This window comes from Pseudorca crassidens, chromosome 13, assembly GCF_039906515.1.
Source record: "Pseudorca crassidens isolate mPseCra1 chromosome 13, mPseCra1.hap1, whole genome shotgun sequence".
Classification (NCBI taxonomy): Eukaryota; Metazoa; Chordata; class Mammalia; order Artiodactyla; family Delphinidae; genus Pseudorca; species Pseudorca crassidens.
Window position 1 is genome coordinate 37,580,863 of NC_090308.1, and position 26,382 is coordinate 37,607,244.

The 26,382-nt window shown below is 38.4% G+C and overlaps 1 pseudogene; it reads right to left on the minus strand.

Moving 5' to 3' along the window:
• Window positions 1-9,708: 9,708 nt before the first annotated feature.
• On the minus strand, window positions 9,709-11,192 carry LOC137204877 (ubiquitin-conjugating enzyme E2 R1 pseudogene; annotated as a pseudogene).
• Between the last annotated feature and the right edge of the window lie 15,190 nt (window positions 11,193-26,382).

The following is a 26,382-nucleotide window of genomic DNA, read 5'->3' on the forward strand; positions in this document are numbered from 1 at the left end:
TTTCACAGACTTGAAATGGTAGCATACAACAAAGTAAATTTGACATAGCTATTCTGCAACTATTATTAAGAATCTTTGGGGCTTCCCTGGTGGCACAGTGGTTGAGAATCTGCCTGCCAATGCAGGGGACACGGGTTCGAGCCCTGGTCTGAGAAGATCCCACATGCCACAGAGCAACTGGGCCCGTGAGCCACAACTACTGAGCCTGTGCGTCTGGAGCCTATGCTCCGCAACAAGAGAGGCCGCGATAGTGAGAGGCCCGCGCATGGCGATGAAGAGTGGCCCCCGCTTGCCGCAACTGGAGAAAGCCCTCGCACAGAAACGAAGACCCAACACGGCTAAAAATAAATAATAAATAATAAAAAAAATAAAGAATCTTTGACTGGGTTAATTTATATACTTACAATATCACATACAGATCCCTTAGCAATTTGTTACACTTTATATTTAATTTTCACTTTGCCCCAAAGAGTTAAAATAGCTTTCAAAGCACCAACTTTCTGATTTTGGCAACATTTTTCAAAACTTATTATTAATTCACAAAAGTTGGCATTAGACCATGAACTTCTTCAGAAATAATTACAAAGCAGGAGCATTCAGCTGCCTCAAAAAATAAATTCAGCTTTCTTCCTAAAGGGGTGGATTTTAAAATAAAACGCTTTCCTTTTATCTTTAAATTGACTTGGGGACGTTATAAATTCTGTTTTTTAAGAATCAATCAAACATAATCTCAATTAACTATACACAGAAATCCCAATAAATAGGGATAAGCTTTTAAAAATTACCATGTTGGTCACCACAGAAAAAGAATCTCCATAGAATTAGATAAGTCCCTGCACAATATTACAGGTTTAAATATACAACTCAGATTCTAGAGCTATTATTACGGTCTCAAAGTTGGCGACTGAAACTGAAAGATGTACTTCAGCTGCAAATATGTAGCAATTATCATGAAATGAACTTCATTCCACATTTTTGCTAATCACCATGGTAACCTGCATTCAATGGATTCTTTCTGGGAAATATTCCAGACTCTATCAGACATTTTTAGTTTGGAAGGTTAGAATATTTTTACTTACTTGGTTGCCTATATTGTTTTTATCAATATATAACGGCATTATAAAAACAATGTTCTAGAATATTGAAACTTTGAAATAATAATAATAAAATTCTTAGGTTATAAAGGCAAGAAGAATAATTGACTACTAATATTTACTAATAATACTTCATAAATGTTAATGAATCCATGAGCTTACAATTTTATAAATTTTAAGTGACCTAAATTCAACATATATTTTGACTACTGATAAAACATACAACTCTACTTACACACTATATATTAAATATATAGGATATAACATTGAGTCCTGTCAATAAAATATAAAGCATTTCCCATTCAGACACAGGAAAAATGTCCATTTTGGCAATTAAGTTGTTTGAGAAATGTATTATCCTAGGATACATATCAAAAGAATGATGAATATTGGCACTGGAACAGTATCACCATTCTCAGGCCTATGTATATGGCTTGGGAGGTAACCTATATGTCAGAATCAGAGAACAAAGATGTCAAGAGAGAAGTATAAACTGGGAATTCATGTTTCATATTTTCCATAATGTAGGTAGTAGCAGAAAATATATGCCTGTATATCAGACTGAGAATTTCTACTTTAAGTGGCTAGTCAACAAACTGATTGTGACCAGTCCATGACAGGGCAGAGGACTTGTGCGAGAATGTGCAACAACACTCTACCTCTACGTCAAGGAAGTCTTGTTACAAAAAAAAATTTCAGCTGAGCTAAACATGTGCTTAGTAGATTTATATTCCGGTACAAGCTTCTTACCCCAGACTTGGAATAGTTTATACACTGGCAATGGAAGAGGAAATGATCATCTAAGGAAAGCCCCAGAGATATTAAGGAAGATGAAGACTGATAAATGACCTCTGAATTGCAAATAAAAAGTTAATTCGGGGATTTGGTTTCTGCTTTAACATGTAAGGTGTTCAGAAATCATCAGTTCTGTCTTTATAACAAGAAAAAGCCAGACACACTGAAATTGACTTTTCTCAAACCCATCAAAGGATTGAGGTTACAGGACAATAACCCAAAATCTGGAGAGAAGGGCAAATCCAGAGAATCACAGCTGGAATCTGCTTATCTGGACAGAAGTGGCTAGAGCTATAAACATGTAGAAACCCTGAAATGGTAATGCTGACAAATTGCTTGAAGCTGAGTATGGATTAGTGTGAGAGCAAGAAACTCCTGGAGCCCCAGTCTTGGTGGCGGGGGGGGCTTCATATATTCGTAGACTTTTAACTCCAAAAAACACCACCAGTTATTCACAGTGAAAGTCAGAGGAATGTCCCCTCTTAGTTCCAGCAGAGGTAGAGGAAGAATAACCTTTGTGAAATAGACCCATGTTTTTCTCTGTAACAGAGTTCTGCTCTCTCGGGGGAAATGATTTTTTTGGAGCCTTCCTTTTAAGGAGCCATGGGAATGGAGTGGGGTATTCCTCTCATTTCAGCCCTCTCTAGCTTTCTTGTTTCATTGAAAGAGGAGGGAGCTACATAAGAAGAAATACTTGTGATGGTCACAGACCAGAGACACAGACTCACTAAAAGACCGAGGCTTAATCAGAAGATTATAGAACACTGTTCCTCCTCCACACCTTACCACCCACCAATAGGGTCTAGTCTAGTAACAGTGGATTGCAGCTGAACAAGCTGTAAGGCACAAACTGTCTCTGGTGGTATTTAGGGAAAACCAAAGTCAAGAGGGAAGTTAAAGGCTGAATTGTGTCCTCAACCAAATGTATATGTTGAAGTCCTAACCCCAGTACCGCAGGATGTGACTGATTCAAAGATAATATAAGCCTAAGCATATCATATGAAAACTTCAGAAAACCAAAGATAAAGGCAATTTTCGAAGAAAGACAAAGGAAAACATCTTACCTATAGAGGAATAACAATAGTAATTACAGCAGACTTTGTATCAGAAACTGTTTAAACAAGAATAAAGCACAGTGGAATATTTAAAGTGCTGAGAGAAAAAAATTCACCAACCTGGAATTTCATATCCAGTGAACTTATCCTTCAAAACTGTGAAGAAACAGTCTTTCTCACACAAACAAAAACTGAAGTAACTCATCACCAGCAGATCTGTCCTGTACAAAATGTTAAAGTTTTTCAAGCAGAAAGAAAATAATATTGGAGAAGAAATAAATCAAAAAAATATATTTATATTTCTTACTATTAATTGATCTAAAGATAACTGCTTAAATAGTAGTTGCTAAAAACAGTAGCAACTTACTTCTGATAAAGACAGATTGATGAGTGAAATGAAAGAAAACAATATCATACAGGATGAAAGGGAGCCATTAAGTATACTCTGCAATTGAGAAGCCTCTGGTATAGAGTTCTTCGAAGGTAGAATTAGATTAGTTAAATATGTATACTGTAAACTCTAGAACAACCACTATAAACTTTTTTTTAAAAAGTATAATTGATATGAAAAGAAATAAAAATAGAGTTCAGAAATAGAACCATGTAGAGATAGCCAACGGATCTTTGACAAAGGAGCAAAGGTAATTCAAAGGAGAAAGGACAGTCTTTCAACAAACGGTACTGGAATAACTAGACATCTACTGCAAAAAAGAGTATCTAATTGTGATATGAATGAAGCCACTCTAAAAAAGCTACATACTGTATAATCCCAATTATATGATATTCTGGAAAAGGTAAAAAATACAGAGATCGTAAAGAGACAACTGGATGTTAGAGGTTTGGCAGAGGACAGGATGACGTCGGCAGGTAATGCCCAGAGTATTTTTAGGTGAAAAATTATTCAGCATGACACTGTAATGGTGAATACAACATATAAGACCGTAGTATTAAAATACATAGAATTTTACAACATAAAGAGCAAACTTTATGTATCAAAATAAAAAAATCATTTAGGAGGTTGGAGGATCTCTGGATGTAATGCAGAATGTGACAAAAATAATATAACGGTATCACAAATGAATAAATCAATCTCACTGAAGAGGCTGGGAGAATAAGGGGTTGACTTAAGCAACTTTGGAAATAAGTGGAGACTTCATGACTAAAGGCAAAATGAACTGTGATGTAACTGTACACTACCGGATAAATTTGTTTCCCGTGGTGGGTATGAGCTAACAATTCTGAAATAATTATTTGCATATGTTGGAATTGAACAATTAAGTAAATGGGTGGCAGATAGTGGAAGCCAAGTTTCTCACTATTGGGTTGGGAGGTTACAGATAAGCAAGTGAGGAGGCTAAAATTAGCCATTTGATAATGGATTTGGGTTAGAGGTATCAGTATAAAGTCATGCTTAGCTTAATATAGATAGAGATGGTTATCTATATAAATATATATAGACATGTGTATATACACAGGTTAGTATACATACATATGTTTCATCTGAAAGGGCCTAGAAGCAACAACACCCTAACAAGCAATAAGAAAACCCAGTGCCCAGATTTTGGATTCTAATACCATGCTCCAGTTGAAGAAATTATGACTCCTTGGAGAGGTAACTGGTTCTAGGACTGGTGAAGGAAACATAAAAGATGCACCTGGGGCATCTACTGGTGTCAGAAAGTGAGGAAGTACTTGGGGAAAAAAAGCTACATTAATGGGGATATGTCTAAAAGACACAGGAGCCAACTGAAGGAGCTCCCAATGGCCACAGCTGAAAAATTGTTAGCAACAAAATAAATAAAGTATTGGATTATAACCCAAAGTATGAAATAAATATCCATAATGATATAAATAAATGAATTAATAACTGAATGGGGGAGAATAGACACATCTACCCCTACAGAAGAATTCCAATTAATTTGTGTAGACTTACTGTACTTAGCACAACTGTCCACTCCTTAAGATCTGGACTGTGCGTACTGACTTACTTCTAAAGGGAGAAAGAAAAAGTAACTTAGTAGTGGAGAAACCTGACAAATATTATCAGCCACATGATCTAGGTTAACATCAACAGTGAGAAGTCATGTTGATACTCTGTGATGATAATGGCACTTTACCTCTGTGATCTTCCTCCCCAAAACCCATAATCCCAGTCTAACCATGAGAAAAACATTATACAGACATCACGTGAAGGACATTATACAATATACCTGACCAGTAACCTTTAAAACTATCAAGTTCATTAAAATCAAACTTTCACAACCAAGAAAAGCAAAAAGAGACATGATGACTAAATGCAACGTGGAATCCTGGATGGAAACCTAAAACAGAAAAAGGAAATTAGGGAAAAGCTGAAGAACTCTGAATAAAGGATGGGGTTTAGTTGATGGTAATGTATCAGCACCGTTTTACTATGATGAATGGACCATATTAATGTAAGACGTTTTTAATAGGCATTTGCTGATGCTAAAATATTTTAGTAGACAATTCAGCAACCAGACCAGAGAAAGTCCAGATTTTTTCAATGGGACTGAGCAGTGACATATCATAGGGCAGAATTTTGAATTATGAAACTGCTTGCATGAAGCTTCGTGTTTTTAGGATTGTTATATTCGTGCTACAGGAGATTGTGTTCTATTTATCTATCCACCTTTCTATCTATTTAAAATTAGAGACTGAAAATATACCTTAAGTAGACATTTTAATAAGTAAAGATCTTTACCCATGAAGAGGGAGGGGAAATTTTTTAAAAGTGTTTTTGTTTTGTTTTGTTTATAATTCTGTTATTATATATTTCAGTGAGTATTATTGGTACAACAGCTAAAGAAAATAATCAGGCAGGGTTTAATGTTGAACCACTCTAGATATTTAAACATGATGTATTATTATAAAATACAGAGATTTAAGAGCTTGCAAAATTGTTGGATGGGGTAAACCAGCAGTTCCTAGGCTGGGGCTCTTGGAATGGCTCCAAGAACAATACAAAACTGACCCACTAGGGAGCTACCATGTTTGATGTCACCATCAGTTGTACCAGTCTAGGTCTGAAGTTGTGGTCACCCTCACAACAGTCTCTAGACACAAGGGAATTAGAGAATAGACAACACCTGAATCTGGAAACTACGGATTAGAGGGTTAGGTCAAGTCACTGCTACTGTTACTGTTTCTTGAAAACGAACAATGGAATAAGGGAAAGCATGGCCTTCCTAACAGATCATGAGAGCCAGAAATCACAGGATTACCTCCGTCTCATTTGCACTTTCCAGTTTTTGTGGAAGTGCATCTATTTAGTAGTAATTGAGTTACATGAAAGTCTGGGAAATATAACTTTTAGCTTGCCAACCTCTTCAAATAGAAGATGGCTGAAATAAAGGCTGAGAAAGCCAATCTAAGTATCTGCCATTGCAGATAAAGACATTAGAACAAATTACAAAGAATACCACAATAAATTCTCAAATATATTTTAAATCAAAGTGAACCAAAAATCTAGAGAATTTAGTTTTGATATACAGCAACTGGAATATTGTAGGAGGTCAATACACATTTCTGGAATAATTTATTTTATAAGTTGTTAGGGAACAGAGGAGCAAGATGTCATAGACTAAAAATAGCTCATTTTTACATTCAATTTTACTTTAGATGATTTTCAAAAATTCTCATGCTTCTTGAAGCACAGAAGTGAGAGGTATTTAGAAGTTTTAAGTGAATAAAGTGCTAAAGACATCATTTCAAATGAAAATAGATAAACTGATTGTCAAAATGGCATCATAAAAATAAAGCAGAAGTTTTGATTAACTTGTGCACATCACAAATTGATGAATTTTCCTCAAGATGTTAAGGAAATGAAGACTGAAAGATAAAATTGAGAAAAATCTAAATTGAATAAAAAGAAAATAAAAACTTGATAATTTCACTGCCATTTTTGGTGTATTTCCTCACAGTCACTCTTCTATATCATAAATATTTTTCACAGAACTGAGTATACATTTTTCTCAGAGAAGTAAAATTGTTATGGGACTATGGGTAGACAGTTTAAAGCATTAGTCCTGTAGCCAACTGCTAAATTCTGTATTTGATTTTGACTTATGTCAGATAACAACTTTCTTACATCAGATAATGACCTCAAACTTTCAAATGATGAACTTACTCTCAGTTCCACCTTTGTGCTAGCATATGCAAATCATTGCCTTTTTATGTCTTTCAAATATATCTTGGAAATATGCAAATAAAAAGCTAGCCATTGCCTGTGTGTATTATATCAGCAGTTCTATCTGCTCAGTTATTTCAAGATTAAATATGATTTTATGTCGTTTACCTAAACAGTAACTACATAATCAGAACCCTTGCATAATAATTTATGATTGAGGATTTACAGCTTTACAACCATTAACTTATTAATCTTTACAACTTGCTCTGAAGGCTTAACTTGGTAACTCTAAGCATTTGTGATTTATAGATGGAGAAAATGAAATAGGCAGGTGAGATTATTTGTTTGTAATAGATATTGACTGAGCTGGGAATGAAGCCAGGACTCTGGAGTGTTCATTCTCTAGTCCTGTATCTTGGCTATAGAATCTAATGATTCATTATTTTAATTGGGTTACAATAACATAGCAAATTATCCAACAACTGACAGTCTCTCAAATGGCACACATACCTACAGTCCTAAAATCAATGCTGTTAACAGTGGTATCTCTAACATACTTTAAATTGAGGGCTTTCTGAAACTAAACTTAATCTATTAAATTAAAACACTAAATGGTAGTGTTACCATTATGTATATTTTACTTCATTATAATAATTGTAAAATTGATAAACTTAGAATACCTCATTTAAAGACTCTCAAACAGGCCTTTTTATTTATACAATACTATGATACATAAACACCATAAATCCATGTTGAATAAGAGTTAGTTGACAGTATCAGCATTTTATTCAATATGTAACTAATTAATTGTGACATAGTATAAGACCAAGGCATGGAAGGCTGTTAGATGGGGTCGATCAGAAAACGCCAGATCTAGTGGAGTTATCAGGCTGTGTCATGGGATAAATATTGGGCTGTGGCCAGTAGGTAAGTCTTGTGTCTGCAAGGTGGATATGTGATTTGCAGTATGGAGTTAAAACAACAGATTCAAAATGTAGATTGTAATTATCAATAGCTTCCGGAGGAACACACAAATCTAGAGATAAGTACTAAAAACAGGAGAACCAGAGACAATGTTCCAGATTTTATACAATGATATATCAGCAGGACAACATATTTGAACCACTTACCTAAAAACGAAGATTAGATTCTCTGTTGTCTTCTGGACTAATTGATGATTGGCAGACAAGCATTTGCAGATGTGTTCTATAAATCAGTTCTCAAGGCACTGAACTAATGAGAGAGGCTATTATTATGTTAGTTGCTTCTAGACCATATATTATTATATAAAAAAATAACTTCTGTATCAGTTTGCTCCAAGAAATAGAACCAATAATACAAAACAAGTAGAAGTAGAACCAACACACACACACACACACACACACACACACACACAGCGATTTATTTCAAGCATATGGCTCATATGATTGCAGGGGCTGGAAAGTTCAAAATCTGTAAGGCCAGCTCACAGGCTGGAAACTACAATCTCGTGACAATTTCTTCTTCCTCAGGGAAATTTCAGTTTTGCTCTTATGGTCTTTCAACTGATTGGCTCAGGCCCACCCAGATTATTGAGGATAATCTTCTTTATTTAAAGTTAACTAATTGCAGATCTTACCCACATTTACAAAATGTCTTCACAGCAACACCTAATTCAGTTTTTAACTGAATAACTGGGTACTATAGCCCAGCCAAGTTGACATGTAAAGTTAACCATCACAACTTCCGAAAATCAATTGTAAAATTTATAGTTCAAAAAATAGATGCATGGGGCTTCCCTGGTGGCGCAGTGATTGAGAGTCCGCCTGCCGATGCAGGGGACACGGGTTCGTGCCCCGGTCCGGGAAGATCCCACATGCCGCTGAGCGGCTGGGCCCGTGAGCCATGGCCGCTGAGCCTGCGCGTCCGGAGCCTGTGCTCCGCAACGGGAGAGGCCACAACAGTGAGAGGCCCGCGTACTGCAAAAAAAAAAAAAAAAATAGATGCATGAAAACCAGTCTGTAAACGATTTCTAAATACACGTAGTGGGCTTCCCTGGTGGTGCAGTGGTTGAGACTCTGCCTGCCAATGCAGGGGACACGGGTTCGAGCCCTGGTCTGGGAAGATCCCACATGCCGCGGAGCAACTAGGCCCGTCAGCCACAACTACTGAGCCTGCGCGTCTGGAGCCTGTGCTCCGCAACAAGAGAGGCCGCGATAGTGAGAGGCCCGCGCACCGCGATGAAGAGTGGCCCCCCGCTCGCCGCAACTAGAGAAAGCCCTCACACAGAAACGAAGACCCAACGCAGCCAAAAAGTAAATTAATTAATTAAAAAAAAAAACTATTAAATACACGTAGTTTCTTGAGGATGTGTGCGAAAGAACTGAGGGGTATATCCTTTTATAGGGAATATACATGTGAGAGCGGAGCCTTGCATGGGTTTAATCCAGAGGTTTTAAACCAACGACTCACAGAAACTGTGATAATCGCTAAGCAGTAGTTGAAGGCCATAAGAGATTGCTCTAAGATTTCGCAACAGCATTCTGAGGCGTAAATTATTTAATATGACTAAGATATTTATATTACCTTTTTTTTTTTTGAGGTAAAATTTGTAAGTCTATACGTGGGGAACGCCGTGTCAGGACCCCTCGTTGCCCGGGTCGTCCTCGTCGTGCCGGAAGCAGCTGTCGGCCTCGGCCTCGGCCTCACCGCACTCCCTCGTAGTCGTCGTCCTGTGCAAGAGCTCTGAGCCCTGGTGGGCGCCGGGGCCTCGGTCGTCACGCAGGACTCGGCCAGTCGCAGGACTCGGCCTGCATGCCGCGCCGCTCCGCCTCCGCCTCGGTTCCCAGGACCTGCTTGCGAGTGACGTCCGCGCGCTCCCGGTCCTGCCTTCGCTCGCTTCCCGCTTCCTGCTTCCTGCGCATCACGGAGGAGTCCAAGTTGGCAGGTGAGGCGCTGCGTTGGTGGAGGAGGGAGGTGGCGCTGAGGAGGGTGGTCCTGACGTTCTGGGTGGGGTCCCACCGCGCCGAGGGCAGCTCACCGCTCCGGGGCGGGGGGGGGGGTCACAAACTGAGTGACGGACCAGTCTCTAGATGTTGGGTTGCCATAGCTTGGTCAGGAACCGAAAGGCCGGCAGGGAGTAAGGAAGTCGATGGGGCTCTTGAGGCGCGCCTGGAAGTAGCCGCCTTCGTCGTAGGTGTTGGGAGGCCCGGAGATAGCCACCTCCCAGTTGTACAGGTCGCCCCCGTCCAGCAGGGTCACCCAGAAGCCCTCCACCGGCTCCCCTCGCAGTCCCTCGAGCTCCAGCAGCAGCGCCTTCTGTGGTCTTAGGCACCAGCGGCCGGGCTATGGAGGTGGAGGCCGGGCCCGGGGCCTGGGTGCGCAGGGCCGCGGGCCAGGTCGGCTGCCGGGGCGGGGCTGCCTTTCTTCTCCGCGCAGCCTGGGGCCCCAGGGCGCTCCACCTGCCTATGTTGCTGTTATAGTAGTTTGCTTCTGTGTTTATAATTCACTCATTTCTTCAGTAATTTTTGTATACTTTTGTTGTATATATGTCCAGTGGCACTGACTCTCTTTAGTGTAAACCCATGGAAAATGGTTGAGTAGAGAAAATTTGCCTTCCGTCTGCCTGCCTTCACGCTACTCCTGTGGTTCCTCCTTGGCTCAGATTCCTATTATGTTAATTTTGTTCCCAAGCCTTACAGGTCAGGTTGCCTAGAAGCAAAGCTTGATATAGGGATTCTTACACATGTGCTTATTGTGGGAACGCTCTCAGGAGAAAGTGAGGGAAGCAGGATATGGTGGGGGGAAAAGAATTGGGTCTGGAGAGTGCCTAGTGTGATATCACTGTGAAGTTTTTAGGGAAAGGTACTATAGATTTAGTCCAGCTAGAGGCAGGCAGAGCAGTCGATTGAGAGTCTTTGGCCAAGTTCTACTTCAGGGAGATGGATGGGGCTGGCCTGTAGCCTCCCAGTCAAATTGGCTTCCGTTTGGCTGAGGGAAATTCTCCAGTTAGGGGAGCAGGTGTGAGTTGATATTTGCTAACACTCGCATAAGCTAGGGAATGTGTACTCCTCACCTTAAGGGGTATTTGGGCAGGGTACCAACAGCACCGCTAGCGTACATTACAATCTTCTCCCTGGGCTGCTAAGATCCACTTGCTGATTACATTAAATTTTTTCTGTCCCAGGACCAGGTGGCTTCACTGGTCAAGTCTACCCAACATTTAAAGAAAAATTAACACCAGTCCTTCTCAAACTCTTCCAAAAAAATTGAAGAAGAGGGACCACTTTCAAATTCATTTCTTGAGGCCTGCATTAGCCTGACACCAAAACCAGATAAGAACACTACCAGAAACAAAAGCTGTAGGCTAATGTCCTTGATGAACACAGATGCAAAAATTCTCAACAAAACGTTAGCAAACTGAATGCGACAATAAATTAAGATACGTCCACCATGATAAGTGGTATTCATCCCCTGGATGCAAGGATGGTTCAATAACCACTACATTAATAAAAGAGAAGATAAAAATCATACGATCATCTTAATACATGCAGAAAAAGCATTTGATGCGTAATGCCTGGGACACAAGCATGTGTAGATCTTTTAACTTCTTTCTTCTCATGATCTCATCCAAAGGGGAATTCTTTATTTAATCCCTGTTAGTCTGTCTGTCTCCATGTTGGTCCCATGAACAGACTGTCTTATTTATTAAGTTAGATATGGCTGTTTAAAAAAAGAGTTAATAGGAATCAATACTCTAGTTTCAACCATTTTCTTATTTAAAGTAGTGATCTCTTGCTACCATCTTAATATTTACTACCAAAAAGGTAATTGTTGTTGCTTATTATTTATTACCAAGAAGGACTCAAGCAATACTAACCATGTCCAGTTAAAACCTGGTAACAGGCAGACATTGCTATACCTTATTTGATCCTGAAATAGGCAAATCTGAATTTATCCAAGCTGCAATATATGGCGTGAATTTGAAGGGGCCTTTTTTTGAGGAGCAAGGGTCAAATTTAGCTTTGAAGATGCTCTCTTAGCTCCCAAAAGATGACAATATGTTATGAGTTTTTGGGTAGGGATTCTGTCAATTTCCCCCTTCTTCTTTACACTGTTCAGCGGCCTTCTAAAAGCCCACCCAGTAAAGCTGGTTATTGTTCTTTTTATTCTTTTGTAATTCCCTCCACCTATATAGTACCACCTTTCTTCTGGATATCACAGATCTTCTCATTATTTAGAACCATGAATGATAACAGGTCTAGTAAATCAGGTGTGTCACCTGAATAATTTCTTGGCATCCAAGAGCATGGCTACATAAGATGCTTGAGATTGGAGAACTCCCCTTCACAGCTTCTGTCATGGTCAGTTACTAGCATTAAATTGGGTATCTCTTTTTGATCATCATATGACAACCTAAGAATACATATTCCTGTGCTTCAGAGGGAGGGTTCTATTTCTTAGTCAGGAAAGAGTGGGACTATAAGAGTTGTGCCCTCAGAGTAAGTCTGGCAAACTCTCACCTTTACCCACTGCATCAATTTAGTTGATTTGCCATCTTGATGAGACTGCTCACAAATGTTTGCAGATAATTGGGCATCTGTGGTCAACCCAAATCATCCCTTCCATTCATCAGTATCTAGAACTAGTGATAAGACACCCTTATCTGGGCTTCCCTGGTGGTGCAGTGGTTGAAAGTCCGCCTGCCGATGCAGGGGACACGGGTTCGTGCCCCAGTCCGGGAAGATCCCACATGCCACGGAGCGGCTGGGCCCGTGAGCCATGGCCGCTGAGGCTGCGCGTCCGGAGCCTGTGCTCCACAACAGGAGAGGCCACAACAGTGAGAGGCCCGTGTACCGCAAAAAAAAAAAAAAAAAGACACCCTTATTTAATCTGAGGATCTATGTAGCAGGGATCACCAGCCTCTGCAGAACTTTTCCATGAAGTGTCCTAGCTCTTTAACAAACAGACTACTCTCTGGATGTCCTGGACATCTGGTCACGGCCCTTGACTACTTTTGTAGTCTTTTCGATGATCAACGGTCATAAGCAAGTTACTTTGTGAATAAATATATATGCTCAGGTGACGACAGGAACAAGAAGAAAAGGCATTAAAGTAATTTTAAAAAAGTTTGATTTCTTTCTGTTCCAATTTTCTAGTTGGCCCTTTAGAGATTTAGTTTTCGTAAATGATGCCAGTAGCAGCTTGGAATTCTCTGTCTATCCACTTAGCTACTTCCCCTAGGGATAAGTCTATTTCCTCCAAAGACAATTGGTAAGACTTGTCCCCAGAATCTTCTATAAGGGTTTTACCACTTCTTACCAAAGATGTGTAGCAAGAGACCTAGGCCTCAATTTCCAAGTTTTCTTCCCCCTTTCTTAACAAAAACATTCTTAACACATAAGTTTAAAAGATAATCTTGCCACTGCTATCAATCAGTGCCATAAAATGTTGAATTGTCAAAGCTGATGTATAAATGAAAAATCTTACGCAGTGCCAAACTTTTCTAATATTTAACTATACAAACAAGCCACAACCTGCATGTGGAGAGAGTGAGTTACTCACACGTTGCTCCTTCCTTCTACCAGGTTATTGCTCTGTTCCATCTAAGTCTACTGCCCTTAGGCGGGCACTTCAGATCCAGAGCTAAGATGAAGTCGGCCTCTCCCAAATACCCTGTACTTGTAGCTGCCCTCTTACACTCCTTACTGTGTCCAGAGGATTCTAATTGTATTTCATGGGGATTGGCTACTTTCCTATTAAGTGGCACATGTAAATTCCCTGGTTGAAGCAACTCTTTTGTTTAGCTAGCATTGCTACAGGTGCTTTGCATCTATTTTCCTTCTTTCTTTGTTCTTTAGTATTCCTAATTCCTGACTCCTTGGAGCTTGTTTGTCAGTGTTGATGGCAGGGAATAGAAGCACTCAGTGGTTTGTTTTTTGTTTTTCACTCAGTGTTTTTAAGCAGAAAGGAATTCAGTACCAGAATTCAGGTGCTTACAAAATTGTTCTGGAGTGAGAAGTTAGAGGTCAAGAAGTGCTACTGCCACCTCGTGGTCAGGAAAGTGCTGCACCACTGCCAACCTCACAGAGGCATTTCACCCACATCTATTTCAATAATGTAGACAGACAAGGAAGCTCTTGCACGTGGCACATCTGCTGCATTCTGTTTATTGACCTGCTCCACTAAATAAGGAAGAATGACCCCCACATCCTTCATTTACTAAACTCTAATGAGGACATCTCAATGGTGGAAGCTAATCTCATCCAGAAAACTGGTTGCAAGGGCATCTGAGAAATGTAGTTTTTAGCCATACAGCCCCTGTGATTTAGGAGGTGGGGGGATTAAACAGGAAGAGAGTAGAACATTCCACAGAGGTGCCAGATGACAATACCTAACACAGATTTATTTGTTACGCTTTCACAATCTCAGAAGCTATTTCAGTATCCTGAGTCCGCACCTGACCTGACACATTCTTTCTGCATTTCCCTCTCATGTCTTTTCAGTAAATTCATGCATTTTAAGAAGTGGCAGCTAGCTATTTATAATTTTTTAAATTAATGATAGTAGGTTAGTATTTTCACTGCTGGTGAAATATTTGCATTGTTATTGATGCTTTCTGGAATCCTTAATTTTGACAATGACTCTACTGAGAATTTCAGGTCCCATGGCCAGCCGACATGGGAAATGTATTCATTAGTAAGATTTTGGAACCTCTTCCCTTAGGGCACCCATAAAACCTGCCCTCTTTGCTCAGTCCCTAGAGCTGGTCCCAATCCATTATAGTGTAATACAAATTAATTTATTATTTTGTGGTCACGAAATTATAAGCACTACTTTTCTATCCTGAAAATAATAATGTACAAAATAAAATGAAATTAATTATTCTTTTAATATTTCTGGAAGAGTGGATTATTTATAAAAATGATAATAAAACCATCCATTTCAAAAGTGATAAAAAAGTTTAAAAATTCTTTGGAGTCAGCCTCCAAAAACCTTTTGTCCTGGCCCCTTCTATGTTTTAGTCAGTAGGCACAATCTCAGAACTGCATCCCTTCCAAACTCCAAACCAATAATTGAGAAAATAGTTTAAAGTTCCATTTTTGGAACTTGCTATTTATATGCTAAGTTTGAACTATAACATGGAATAAAAGTTCTTTGAAAATGTCCCCAACATTGTATATCTCATAATAATTATGTTCTGATTTCCTGTTGTTTCTTCCCTTGCCCATTCTTTTATCCTTCTTCCTCTGACTCTCCTTGTCTCACCTTTTCACTGTAAAGATTTAAGATGTTTATTTCTTTTCTTCAACTGATATTTTTTTGTTTAAAGGAGATTTCTCATTGCTCAAATAGTCTTTTTTTTTTCCAGTAAATTAAACACTGCTACAAAGCTGATTTTTTTTAATAAGAATAGAGCTTTTACTGTAATTGTACAGAATGCCATGGTAGGAACGTTATTTAAAGCAAAATATTCAAAATATTCAAGATATTGTGACAGGGCCAAAAGAGAGACCAAAGAAAAAGTGTATATATATATATATATATATATATATATATTATTTTTTTGCTTCTGGGGAATGAGAATTTGGTGTTACTAATGGTACTGATTTTTCACTGAGATATACTATACACTCTTTTTTAATGAATTCTTGCTAATTAATATCAGACAGTGTAAACCACAGAGGATATAAAGTGAAAAGTTTTAATCAGCCACTGAAATTAAAAAATCCCATATTTTTAATACAGAAAGTTTCAGGAAGATGAATACTTGTTTGCTTTATTAAATATCCAAAATATCAGTAACATTTAGATGCAAATTTAAACATCCATTATGAACTAGTTGAAAACTGTGCCACTTACCAAACTACAAACAATATAATGAAATGACTCTGGGGTAGTGCATTTTTTGGTAACTTCTCCTGAAAAAAACAAATGCCCTCATTTCAATAATAGTATGTTCAAATGTTCAAGGATATTTTAACTTTTTGTTAAGTGGTAAGGTCTAAGTTATTTGTATAAGCCATGGGCCACCGTGGCATGTTTATAGACTGAGTATAAAAGAGAGGCACAAGAACGCAGAGTTCAATGCTAAATGTTTTAAAGGCAACCCCTTCCTTTTCATGCTCATGCCAAGTGCTGTGTGTGACACAAATTGGCTTTTTATTGTTATTATTGTGTGTTACATGAAAAACTGATGCTATAATAGCAATATTAAATACAGCGTTCATTATAAATATAGCTTATCATCGGGAAAGATTTGGATAAAGATTCAATATTTATTTAGTCCTACTTTGTGTCAAGCACTAATCTCTTTTACATGCATTATTTCATTTATTTCTTTCAACAGTGTGAGTGTGCATTGGAAGGAGGGAAAATTATAGCTCATTCCAAAGTGATTTTATGGCATTAGGATTCCAATTAAAAAGAAAAAGTCCGAAAGATATCACAAAAGTAATACTTGTTATCACACCAGAAATTGTTGTCTCATCTAGCAAGAAGCAATAGATTCTGACTGGGCAGATGCTGTTCCCATGCCTCCTAATGGCAGTTATATACTGTGGGCACCATCGAGGTACAAGCTGTGTTTGCTGCCTGGGCACTTTGGATTCTTTGCTCCCAGGCCCCAGAGGAAAGAAGAGGAGTCACCAGCATGGGAAACTGACACTGATCCCAGGATGAGGTAGGGCTGCTCTTACAAATGGGAGTCAGCCCCACTGTAACTGTGAATGGACAAGTGCGGCAACACCAGACCAAGAGGCTAATTGTCAAGAGCTTACTGCCTTCAGAAATGAAGGTTTAGGTCATACCATGTACACAACACCATTAACTGGCAAGGTGATATCCCGGGATGAGGGGCTTTTGAAACAAATAATGGAGGAGGAAGAGAATGGGGAACAATGGTGGCCCCCAGATCAACTGCAGAGGCTGGGGCTATCTATTCTTCTTCTCACAAACCTCCCTATTCAAAATTCAAATTATTGACATTGTTTAAAATTTTCCTGAGGAAGAGAGGCCCATGGGGACAATGGAGGAGATTTCCTTGAATCTGTGGGGTGGAGCAAGTGTGGGCCGTGGAGGCCGTGAGAGCACACAGTCAGGCCTGGGCCGCGAGGAGCAGAGCTCACAGAGAGCCCCAGCTGCTGTGTTCTGACATCTGTTGCCCCATTTTAATGGAAGCCACACTCCCCACAGGCTGCTCCTGCCAATGAGAGAGAGTGGCAGGGACTCAAAGGCAGGTCTGTTCCTTAGAGAAGCAGGAATCCTGGGACAGCAGCCTTTGGCTCCTGAACAGCCTTGTGGAAATTAACTTTCCTTTGAACTTCAGTCTAAGATGTTTCCACCCAATTGCTTCCTTCCTGTCCTCTCTCCTCACTCAGGGTCAGATATGAATCCTGATCTGATGGCTCTCCCAGCCTCCCTTGGATCCCTCCCCATTTTCTCTCATAGCTTGCTTCTCACAAGGCCCGGACAAACACAGACACTTACTGGATGAAAACTGCCCACTTTTTCATTGAGCAGCTTTTGCTCATGTTGTGTAACGAGCTGACAGCACAACAACCTTATCTTATAAGGCTGACAAGCCTCAGATCTCCCAGAAATTAATCAACATTTCAGGCCTGTTGATAAGACCTTCATAGTTTTTGCTGCTCCTGCAGATAATTGTCTTAAATTCTGGCTCATTTCTTTGTTCAGTTCACTGTGATGTTGAGAGGAAGAAGCAGGTAACAGTGTTTGGGGAGGAAAGTAAGAGGTTGAATGTTGAAACTGAACACTGCTCTTTTAAATCTTTACCATTAGTTCCAGCAATAAGTTAAAGTTTGTTTGATTTTAATTCTCTTCTTGACTTACCATAACCATTTTTTACACATGCTTGTTACATGTTTTCTTTTATTTCTATTACCAGATATATGTTTATTAATATCAGTACTATTCTTCCCTAAATTTGGACTCATCTCCCCCTTTAACTTTCTGATTACCAATTATATCAGTCATTCATTTAACCACATTTATTGAAAATCAGCCTCATACCAGGCAAGGAAGGGAGAAGAAGAAATGAATATCAGGTAGATTTTAATCCCATACATTCTAGAGCTTTTTCATAGCTAGGAGAGACTTAAGGGGAATAATTCTGCCCATTTTTCAGCATGCCTCCTGTTTCTGCCTTTGTTTATCTATGCTCTGTTACCCAGGTCATGGGACCCTTCAGAGAAGGACATGCAACCACATAAGAAGTATAGAAAGCTAACAATTTTGTATATTGGATGAGAAATGAAGGACAATTTATGTAACTGCTACATAGAGCTTGCTATAGTAAGCATATTTTCCCAATCAGAACTTTTTTTTTTTGTAATCATGGAAAACTGCTTATTGTGAGCACTTATTACCCAATTGAAATGATTTCTTTTAAGGATAGAGTGTGATTTTGAGTTTTATCCAATTGGAAGCTTATCATGAAGCATGATTGCCTATCTTGATGCATTATATACAATCAGAAAATATATGTTAATTAGGAAATTTTGTTCAAGTATGTTTATGAAATGCTTGGTTTAGAAGACCTTGCATTCAAAATTGAGAAAGACATGCTCTCGGGGACAAGGTCTAAGGCAAAAAGAAAAAAAAGTAACATCTGTCCATCAGTGTTCCTGTGAACTTCTGTCTTTGCTTTTTGATCGACTTTTATTGGCTTCAAACCCAGATTTGTATCTTGGAATCTGATTTTCACATTCATCTTATAGATAGGATAATTCTTCTTTGCCAAATTGGTACCAGACTTAAGTCTCTTTGTTGTATTTTATTGAGCTTTATTTTATGATAGCTCCCCTTAGCTCCCACTCTTGACCTGGCTGGTCCCTTTTTTTTCCAAAATTAAATTATTAAAATGTGTAACGTACAGTAATATTCTCCCATTGAGATTCTACAGTTACTCTTTTACTATACTGGATTTACCACATACATGTCCCTCTACCCATCCTACAATTTATCTTTTTTTGGGATGCATTTCAAAGTTAGTTGCAAACATGACACTTCAGCATGCATATCATTAACTAGAGTTCAATAATTATTTTCTATTTAATTCTTTAGAGATAAAATTTATATACAAGGAAATGTTCAGATCATCAGTGTTTCATTTCAGGAAAATTTTGACAAATGCTTTGACCTCTGTTACCTAAATCCCTGTGGGCATATTTCTTTCTTAAACTTATAGTAGCTAACAGCTCATAGCTCACAGACACATTGACATATGACTAAATTTAGCTGGGGCAAGAAAACACCTTATTGGGAGATAAACTTGGTTTAAAACCAGGGTCACCTTATGGCATCTTGACGACTAGCCCTAGCTATATATGACTATGTCATATTGTCATTTGTCCTTCAGCATAGCAGTCAACACCTCTTATTCCAGACTGTGAGCTCAACATTGACAGAAAAAATCTCACTCATCTTTAATTCCAAACATTTAAGAGGAGATAAATAAATATTTTATACTTTAATAATAAACATAAGTTGCATATTGATCTACACAAGAAATCTGTCCAAACTGATAATGTATAAAAGTATTGTTTGCTTTCCAAATATTTTTAGTTCCTGAGATCAGATAGCAAGAGTTTTTAGGCCTCAGCATTTTATATATATAAATTTCCAAAACCTGTATGCTCCTTAGTTCCTGAATACATATTCTACCTGTCCAAATGCTTAAATTTTTGAACTATTTTGACCTCTAATATAGATCAGAGAATCAAAGTCTCACCCAGATGAGAGTATCTGCAAAATACTGGTCTAGAGTGGTTTGTCAGCCTAATAACCACAGGTAAGAGAATCTTATGAGAAAATGACTATATTCTCCCACTGAAGGATAGCAGACCTGCTGCAGGATAAAAATGCAATTCCAAATTTCTGTGGAGTACAGTTTATTCGACAGGAAAGGATCAAATGATGGTAGAAAGAAATAGACTCTTAGTATGTCTGGGAGTTTCCGTGAGAGCCGCTTCCTTCATCCCAGCAAAGGCTTTTCTTGACATGTCCTTAGCAGAGGTGTCACTGGGGGTAACAGACACCCCCTGAGAGTCACTTCTGGATTTTCTTAAGCACATGAACTAAAATATACCATTTCATGTTTTCAGAATCACGTGTGTTGCAATTACTCAGCTCCTGAAGTGCTCTGCCTCTTCACTATACCACATGCTCACTAGTTCACAGCTTTGCACCTGCATCGTAGCATTGTATCATGCCCTCAGGTGATCCGTCACTGGCCTCTACTGGCAGTAACCTCCCTAAGCCTCCTGCAAATGTTCAGAAACATAAAACAAGGTCATGCCTAGAGACTGAAATAAAGGTGAAGGCAGATCTTGGCACTGTACACATTCATGATAGGAACCAACCAAACTTTTCTAAGAAAGAGGCAAATGAGGCTGTCAAGCCTTAAGTTGACCAAGTCTAACTTAAACCAAGTTAATAAAGCTAGTAAGGCTGAGAGCCTGGGTTACTCAGCAGGCTTATGGACACAGACTCTCGCAAAGCCTTTTTGCAGTCTGATTCTGATGTACTGGATTCTGTTTAGTTGCCTATAGTAGTCTGTTAAGGGTCTTTCCTTCTACCTGCTGTGATATTTGACACTTACATGATCACTAATCCATCACTGAAATTCCTGGCCTCTTGCAGATTCCAGCTTCTAAGAGGAGCATGTCCTATTGTACTGATTGACTTTACATGCTCTGATATTCCAGATAACTTCTTTCTATGGTGCTTCTTTCATCTTGGTATTTTAATAGTTACCAGCCAGGATTGAAGTGAACCATAATAGATTCCTATATCCATTCAGTCATTCCAATATTTATTGAGCATCTATCACATGTTATGCCCTGAACTAAGATCTGGGACATAATATTGAATACAATTTGGCTTCTATTCAATGACATAATATGAGAGGAGAAAAATATTCAAAAAATAATTACAGTATTGTGTGATTAGTGTAAAAATGGAGATACCTATTAAAGAAGAGTGGGAATTAATCTCCTTCACTTGGATAGCAGTGGAAAATGGCAGAGAAGGCCTACAGAGAAGACATATAAACTCTGTCTTTAATGATGAGAAGTTTGTACTGCTGGGAATTGTGGGTAAGATGATAAAGCACATTCCAAGAAGTTAAGTATTAAAAACATGGTATGAAATTATAGGATGGATTAGAGGAATCTTAAATAATTAGAATGTCTAGATTCATGCTACCACATGGCATTGGTGGGTGATGAGGTTGGAAAATTAGTAATAATAGCAAATATTTAAGTGGTAGTTTGTTCTAGGTATATTACATGTTTTAACTCTTTACAGGAACTCTGTGAGGTAGGTATCCTGTCTTCATTGTTTTCCCTATTTTATAGATGTAGGAATGCAGGCAGAGAAAGGCTATATAAGTTGATAAAGGTTGTATAGTTAATAGGTTGTAGAGTCAGATTCAAAACCAGGCAGACAGGAATTTTCCCCTGATTTTATTTTCAAATTCAGCTTTTTTTGAGGTAAAATGTACATATTATAAAATTCAACTTTTAAGTGTTGACAGTCTAGGAATTTCGACAAGTGCGTTTGATATTCATCCATATGGTGGCATATATCCGAAGTTCTTTCTTTTCTATTGCTTCAATAGCTTCCATTATGTGGGTTTCATAATCAGTTTATCTGTTCACTCGTGGGTAGACATTTTTCTTGTTGTTTTATTTTTTGATTATTATAAATAATATTATGTTAAATATTACGTCTGATAGTTCCAACATCCGGGTCATTTTAAGTCTGGTTCTTCTGATTGCTATGTCTCTTGACAATGACTATATTTTTTCCCCTTGCTTTTTTGTGTGTCTCATAATTATTTATTACATGATGGACATAATGTGTAAACCAGTAGAGATTCAGGTAAATAACATTTAGACCTGAGAAGTGTTACATGTGAAGAAGAAATGGGCACTCTTCCCTCAGGCCATTAGTGTGGGTATTGAGTCAATCCAGTAAGAAGCTGAGCCAAATTTGGATTTTGTTTTGGCTTTGATTATTGTCAGTGTACCACAGGCTTCAATCTCCTCTAGCATTGCCTTGTGCTTAGGGTGAGGGCTAGAGTACCACAAGGTTTTATTTCCTCCCTCAGTGATTTTGTTCTACCCTCAGTTCTCTGAATGCCTGTACAACAAAGGGAGCGCACGCGCTCTCTCTCTCTGTCTCTCTCCACATGCTCTTCCCCTACTGCAGCAACAGACTTTTGTAGCCTGTTACCTGTTATAGTTTAGGCTTCCAGTAGGGATAGACATATTCTCTGTTGTTTCAGTCCAGTCTCGATCTTAAGCAGATCCTGTGTGCCTGAGCCCAGGGGAGGATTTATGCCCCTTCTCCCCACGTTAGCCAAAGTCTAACTTCTCCCCACGTCAGTCAAAGTCTAACTTGTATCTGTTAGGAGTGTTTTCTCCCTCTTTGCTAGTGGTATTACAATAGGATGCTGGGTCTCAGACTCTTTTCTGCTGCTTTCTCTAACGTAGAGGGATTTTTTTCCTTTATCCTTCCTGTAACATCAATGGGTGTTCACCTGCACCCTAAAGGTGACAGAGTTTGCTGGCCTTCCCCAGTGGCTTTAGACTTTTGCTCCATATGTGAGAAGGCTGAGGGTAGGGGTGTAGGGTTCCATACCTTTCCCTCAGTGATGGCCAATCTCCTTCTTCATGTCTGCACTACCTTGGGGGGCTCTTTTTGGTCTCTCAATCTTTCTTACAAGCAATGAATGAAGGTCCATGGAAAAGAAACTATGATGTGTGCAAATTCCACTTGGATCTAGAACTTCCAGAGATTGTCATAGTAGTCCACACTTGATTATAGGAACTCATTGATTTTTTGTTAACCTGATTTCTTCTTATCTTCTTATATGGTAGATAATGCTTCTTCCTCCCGTGCTATTCCTCAGGTGAGAAAGTCCTTACGTTCCATCTCTTCTTGGATTTCTTCTTGCCTCTCTTTGGGATTCAGATTACATCATAACCTCAGCAATCTGACGGAGTCAATAAAAGCTATGACTTTGTAGTTAATCCAGATTTTTCTAACTGTTGGGAGATAACAGTGCTCATTCTAGCTTTCTGCAACCTAGGCACACACCAGGCTCTGTTTTTAAACTATTATACAACCTATTGTTCAAAAGTAGCTGGGAATTAGATAATTTAGGGCTTACATGTATATATTATATTAAAGAGGTACGATATTATCCTGAAAGGCAGGTAAGAGACAGCAAAGGATTTTAAACAAGGGATAACATAATCAGATTTGGGATCTAGAAAACTAACCTCAACAGCAGTGTTAAAAGCACTTATTGTTAGAAGCAGAAAGATGAGTTAAGTCTGAAATAGTCTAGAGATGAGATAATCAGGACCTGAATAAGAGGAAATGGGCTTGAAAAATATCAAGAAGTTTTCCAGACTCAGTGACCAATTAGTTTAAGTAAAGGGAGGACAATTCTAGTGTAACTGAACATCCTAATTGACCAGCATATTTACTGAGTTCCCATTTCATTATCAAACATATCCTAGTTCTAATGAAAAATTAAATTATATGGTCAGCTTCAGCATATGGTGACTGCGAGATTTTCACCTTGGGAAACTGGATTACAGTCATTAATATGATTGAGATACGCTTTAAATGGAGCCAATATTGGAGGAAAGAGGATGTGCTCAAAGAAATATTACTGAATTCCACATCAGGTGCTGATGTTCAATAGAGAACTGGATATGTGGGTCTGGAGATGAAAGAGAGGCCTAGAGTGGAGGTATAGATTTGATGATCATTAGTGGTATTGGAATTTATTGATTTAAATGATATTGCCCACAAAATGCAAAGTTAGAAAAATCAGGAAGGAGACTGATAGAGAATGGCCAGAGAAGAAAAATGGGTGTCAGTGTAAAGAACTGCCATGAAACACAAGAAAGTAAAGAGTTTTAAGTATGGAGTGGTCATTAGTGCCAGATAGTCATTGTGTGAAGTAAAAGGTGGACTTAAAATGACCCAGTGGTTTTTCTAAACCCAGACAAGAGAGGAAATTGACAACAAAGCCCCAGAAGGCATGTTAGACACACTGAGGAATTCAAAACAAGCACTTTTCCACATACATTTGCCCTACTCATCCCATATATCTGATATCTCAAGCAAAAACGTCATATTTGGAAGACAAAACTGTATGTGCTAATGGTATATTTCTTCATTTTTTCATTTATTTCTTTTTTCTTACATTTTTAGCTTGATGAAAAATTTTTACAAAGTCACCTAACAAATGGAACTGTAACTTACGTAACACAATTTTATTCAGCTGATTTGATGCATTATTGAATTTTATTTTTTATTATGTTTCATACTGTTACAAATACTCTCTTTTCAAAACGTCAGACTGTGAATAAAGGGCTAAGGGTGGTGAAGAGCAGGAAAATAAAAGGTTTTAATAGATGGGCAAAGGTGTGTGTGTGTGTGTGTGTTGTGTGTGTGTGTGTGTCTGTGTGTGTACACTACTGTTTCATTGCATTAAAGAGTGTAATTAATTTAGAATTAAAAGTTCTATTCTGGGAGAGTCATCTCAAATTGACCTGTTCGGAAGAGTTGATTTTCCAGAATTGAAAAGTCAATATTTGTCCTCAGTGTCCTCTCTTATGAGTGAATTTAAAAATTAGTCATCTTGCCTTCCTGCATAAGGCAAAATAATTCTGCATTTTTTTCCAAGAATGAGGTTGCTGTTCTGGGTTTTTTTCTTTTGCAGATTTTAAACAATATTTGTCCTTTATCTTTTTATACTTAATAATGTCCACCAATTTAGAAATATCTCTATTGTTGAAACAAAGAATATTTGTGCAATGTCCTTTCTGCATGTCCTTCCGAAACAATAGGCACTAACCTCCCATTACTCTGGCAATGCAAACCTTTCTATTCATTTTCTCCTTTGGTTTTGTTTCTGATTATGTTTAATGTAAACCTTCTATGACCTTTTCTAGAGGCCTCTCAGGCCTAATACTATTGGCAGTGATTTTTCTTACCCTTAATTGTGCTCTTGACTTTGGTTTAGTTTGTCCCTCTCTGCTCCAAGCTTCAAGGTTTATTATTGCAAAGTATTTATCCATCTGCTGGTCACTTTTTTTCACACTTTGCATAGGCATTCATAAAAACATCTCTAGTTATGCTCTGACTTTTGTTCTTTTTCTCTCTGGGTCTTAGTCTGGAAGGAGAAATGGACTGTAATCTTTCCATTATTTTTGGAGTGGGAAGCAATAAATGTTCCTTTTACCACCTCTGTAATCCATCTAAAATACTTTACCCTCAATCGCACTTAAACTCTCCTTATTTTTTAGCTGGTATTAAGGAAGTACTACTCATTTTCATTGATTTCTTTCTCTCTTTGCCCTGACAGCCCTTCTTTCTCTCTATTTTCTCCTCCATCAGTTATATATAATTATATCTTTTTCTTCCTTCTTTTCATTAAAGTCCCTTTCTCCCTCCATTGTTTTTAGATCTCAGAGGTATATCTTTCCTTGTCATTACCTTTGCATAGGCTTCCACTGAACCTAATTTGGGAGTTCTAAGCTCTTCCTGCACGCTGGAATTACCTGGGAACTTAAAAGACCATACCAATTTCTGGTACCATACCCAACCAAATAAATCTGAATCTCTGGGGGTGGATTTAAAAGCTTCTCAAATGATTTTAATGTGCAGCTAAGAATGAGAGCCTTTGATGTACTATTCTTAGCCAGTTTGTTTTCACTTGTTTTCCTGTTTCAAGTAAGGGAAATCATTGAGGATATCCTTTCAATGCTTTTTATTTTGCTGGTGATAAAACCAAAGAGCATTTGCAAACAGTACTGAAATCTCCACCCAAACATATATGACATTTAAGTGTTACATCATATTTTCTGTCACTTAATTAAAACTAGATAAGGCAGGAAAAGCAGAGGAGAAGATAAGGTGAAAAAAGATAAGTAAGTGGTAGGAGGAGGAGTAGGCTGGGAGACACATAGAAAGTAAGAGGAGGATGCAAGCGTGCCTGAAAGTGATAATATCACCTGGGATTGCTTGTTGCATATGTAGATTCCATCTGTTCCTAACAGACAGGATCAGCGACTCTGGGGGGCCTGGGCATCTCTACTTTAATCATTTTGAGATGATTCTATGCCTCCTGAAGTTTGAGAACAATAATAATGGTTAACAAAAGAATTGAAATGTAAATTTAAATTCTGAATCCCTCTAGAAGTTATCACTCCTACTTTTTAAACACTTTATACCATTAATAAACTGCAGACATGAAAAAATTCAC